At 52.2% G+C, this 4,233-nt stretch overlaps 1 protein-coding gene across 1 annotated transcript in view; it reads left to right on the top strand.

Moving 5' to 3' along the window:
- Nucleotides 1-3,407: 3,407 nt before the first annotated feature.
- LOC103913521 (lysosomal alpha-glucosidase-like) overlaps nucleotides 3,408-4,233 on the top strand; it is a 15,176-nt gene continuing 14,350 nt past the window's right edge. The window contains exon 1 of the mRNA XM_009320018.1: nucleotides 3,408-3,473. The gene's annotated coding sequence lies outside the window, so the exon portion shown is untranslated. The remainder of the gene's footprint in view (nucleotides 3,474-4,233) is intronic.

Here is a 4,233-nt window from a genome sequence, read left to right as displayed (position 1 = left end):
AGGTTCAGGGCACCATCAGAAATCGCGACGCTGGGCCCTCTTCAAACAAGGGTGGGAGATGGGGGTCTGCCCCGACCCTAAGGGCAGGATTTGGTAGCTCAAGTAGAAACACTCAAACAGGCTCAAGTCTCGCACTCAGACACGAGTGCCAGGGTGAGTCTTATCTCTGCACTAGGTGAACCCACAGGTGTGGTCCGGGCTCCACTCGAAACCGATACAACAACACTTGCAACCCTCACCAACAGTCCTCCAGGGCCTCGGGCTCCGTCTTCATCTCCCCACCTACAAAATCCTTCCCATCAGGACTATTTGGGACTATTCAGCTACCAACAACAAGCAACTACAATTGGCACGGCATCTCCCACAGTTAGAAGGCAAAACCCCATGACAGAATCATAAGCCATCCTGCAAACGCGTCATATCCAGCAGCGTCCCCTAAACATGCCGCACAGGGGTCTTCTGGGACCCTGCCTGCGATTTGATTACTAGAACCCTTTTAGTCTTTACCCTATTCCTGCCCTTCTTTTCTTAATTGCGTTTGCTGCATCACATCTAAAATTAGGAGCTCAGCTTTTTGGAACAAGGACCGCATTACATCTCCATTCTGTAAGCTGTACGACACACTTTGAACACTACATAAATAAGGCGGCGAGTAGTAATACACCAACTGTAAGGGGCAAAGGCTCTTCCAGCGCAGCTCCATGCTTGTATTTAAAGCAAGTGTTTTGATTGCGGGTTACATAAAGAGCCCTTGTAATCCTGCAATAAAGTTACCCATTGACAGCCTTGCCAATGCCCTCTCCCTCTCTCAGACGACTCCTATGCCCCTTGCAACATCCTCCCAAAAACCTGGAGGTCTCCGGCTGACGTCCCAAGCCTGACTGTCTCAGCTTGGACCATCTAGAGATCCCCAGCTCCTTTGCTTTTAAAGGGGAAGACAGCAGAAAGCCTGACTCAGGCAGAGGTAGGACAGAGCTTTCCATACAAGGCTTGCAATTAAGAAAGAAAACACGCCAGAATGAGATTTCAGACTTTCCACGCTACAGGGCTTTCAAAGCGCATTACGCATTAAGGAATTACTATAAAGTCATTGCCGACACCCGACAAGTGCAGATGAACTCGAATTTTAAAACTCTTTCTACACTGAAAGACAAACCCTGGCCAGAACATGAGTGCCTGGCAGACAGCCCTGCTGGTGTTTAGCTTCCATCCTCAGACACATACAGCAAACTGAAGACATGCAACCCTCACCTTCAGCCAGGCCAGCGATGACTTCCAGAGGGCAGAAAAACAGCGTAAGGTTCAACCAGCGATGGGGATCTCTGCCATCGCGTCTCAATTCAGCACCGACAGTTACGCAGGGAATACTCTACTCATTCCCAAATGCAGTGATTTAATTCCCGGGCAGCCGTTTTAGTAAAGTTACCCAAATTTCTCATTTATCCGCAAGTTATTCCCAGCTCCAGAGCGCTAGCCAAACAGATGTGCCCACCAAGGATAACACGAGAGCTGACAGGTGAAAAGAACTACAGATGCTTAAATCTTCCTTGCCGTGCCTCTGCCACTCAGAGGCACGACACGGATTGCCAGCACATTGCAGCATGGTAGGCAGAGCACCATCCCTCTCCCCATCATTCAAAGAGCCATTCTCCTGCTCTGACAATCTTCACACATCCTGTAAGGCAGACTGACACTTGTCACTCATTTGTAATGAGAGCGGGGAGGGACGGGCTGATGGTATGAATCAGAGAGTAGAAGCATATGCGAGGCAATATATTTGACAAGAAGAGAGAGAAGACACAAGGAGGGGGTGAGTCACTGTTTACTGTTCTAGAGGAGCTCCACGCAGCCCTCGCCCAGCTGGCCAGCTTTCCATTTCCCTTATGGATCGGAACCAGCATCCACCAGCAAGGAGGAGATTCAGAAACCTTCAGAGCACATTTGAGAGCTGCCAGGACACGGCTCTCTGAGGCACTCTCTGGGGAAGCCTGGACACGGATCAGACAGTCTTCAATGGTTTGGTAAACAACCTAGTCAGATGCTGCCGAGAGCCTGTGGTTAGGAGCAGAGGGTACAGAGTACCAGGAGGGTACACTTGTGTGTCACCTCAGAAAATTCACGGAGGAGGTGGCTGAAGGGGAAAGGTATGTGGCAGACAGCCCCGGTACTGACAAGCATACAGCACTTTTTCCATCACGTGCTTATAAAACGCAGTGACAGAGCTACACCAGAATTACACCTCAGCATCACTAGTCCAGAGATGCATCTCACCCAGACAGCCAAGCTGAACCACCAAGCAACAAATAACGTGCTTAGACGCACAGACAGATCCTGGGATTCCTAACTTCACTGCTCCTGACCCCACATGCCAGCCACTGAGTCAGACGTCTTCATCAACTGCTAATAATGGAACATAACGGCATCGCTACTCGGGGTCCTGCAATATTGCAAAGCAGTGGGATTCGCTACACAACCCGTCCCTCCGCTCGGGAGCTTAGCGGCAGCGTAATTGCTCTCATTACTGCCTTTTTCCCCCCTCAGTTCTTGTGTTGATGGTCAGAGCGCTGCATCGCTTTGTGCTTGCTTCATGCTTGGAAGACTCTCTGCCCGAGTTTGAAGATAGCCTGAAACAATAGCTCAGACAGAAGTGGAAACTGCCTGTTCATCTCTACAGGGTGCTGAGCCTGAAACTTCCTGATAATTGAAAGTGCTAGCGCAGCTCAAGTATTTCACAGCTGGATGTTTACAAAAATGATCAGTGAGAGAGCTTATCCCACAAACCCCGACTGCCGCGGGGGCCAGCGCTCCCAGCTGTCCTTTCTTTGCTTCCCAAACATCTCACACAGCTAGAGATTTTCAATACCAAGTTCTGCAGCATATTCCACGCCATTAATCATCTTCCAATGTTAACGGAAATAAGAGTGTATCAAGCTGATCTGTATTTTTCCCTTTCAGGAGGCACACAGCGGTACTGAACTCCTTGCCGCAACAGATTGCCGAAATTGGCGACGGCGCAGAAATGAGGTAAAACATGACAAAGCATGCTGCCCTTGACAGGCAAGCAAAAAAAAAAAAAAGCTAACAAATTTCTGCCTCTGGTTCAGAAACACTTGTGAGTACAAGCCTGGCGTAATACAGCCAGGGACATCTAACACGGTTCAGGAGCAAAGCCCTGACAAGCTCAGAGCCCGCAGAAGTGGGCAGGGTGTCCTGACAGTGAGAGTCACCGCATGCCCCAATCTTGCGGCAATCGCCCCGTTGCTGCCGGACCACCATCCAGCACCTCCGCCGGGTACGAGCAGAGTTAACTCCGCTGCCGCGCAGCCCTGCATGCTGCCATTGGGCAGCCGCGGCATCCATCACCTCTAGGAAGTGACTGCAGGAGGAAGGCTTCTCCGCACCGCGTACACACGGAAGGAGAGGGGAAAAGCGGAGGAATGCGCACCCGTTTCATCCGTGAGAAAAATCACAAGGTAAATTCATTTGCTGCTAAAACCCTGACAGTACCATGGCGCAACGTGCCGGGCTAGGGCGCAGGGCTGCGCTTCTCAACGGACAGGGCTTATAAAGACTGAAAGTGCAAGAAAAAGGCGTGCAGCTTTCTGGGGAAACACTTTCCTCTTACCGGCTCCCCCCGCCTCCGCAGTCCCAGCTCAGCTTTAGGACTACGCTGGCGAAGGAGGGGGTGGCCAGGCGAAAGCGAAAATGGAGGCCTTTCCCTTTTCTGTAACAACTTTGCCCAAAGGGGGCTCGTTCCTAATTTGAGACCTCATGGCCTGCTTTTGGCAGAATCTGTAAAATAAATCCTCCGCGGAGCAGCCCACGAGGGAGGGGAGCGGGCTCTCAGCCTGAGGAAGAAGAGGAGGAAGGAGGTCTTTCTCAAACAGACCCTGACACACAGTGAGAGTTTGGAGATCTCGGTTCCCCTCGCTCGTGGCCTGGATGTTTCCCCAGCTTATGCCGCTGCCTTCACCGGGAGCTCGTTAGAGGTTCCCCCACCCACCCCGTTTCTGACTAAGTCCCCAAACCGACCGGCACCCACCAGACAGTCACGCGGCAGCGCCCGCTCCCAGAAAGCCACCGTCCCCTTCCCTCCCACCACCATGTCCCCGGAGCACCCCGTTTTCAGGGCTTCCCCCCCTGCACACACGTCCCTCCCCGCAGGCTCCGGGACCAGCCCCAACACACCACGCGCCTCTCCCTCTCCCAACCCAAAAAGCAGCCGTGCTCGGG

Source organism: Pygoscelis adeliae, unplaced genomic scaffold, assembly GCF_000699105.1.
Source record: "Pygoscelis adeliae isolate BGI_AS28 unplaced genomic scaffold, ASM69910v1 Scaffold242, whole genome shotgun sequence".
NCBI lineage: Eukaryota > Metazoa > Chordata > Aves > Sphenisciformes > Spheniscidae > Pygoscelis > Pygoscelis adeliae.
Note: the sequence above shows the minus strand (reverse complement) of the source record. Positions and strands in the feature narration are given on the sequence as shown.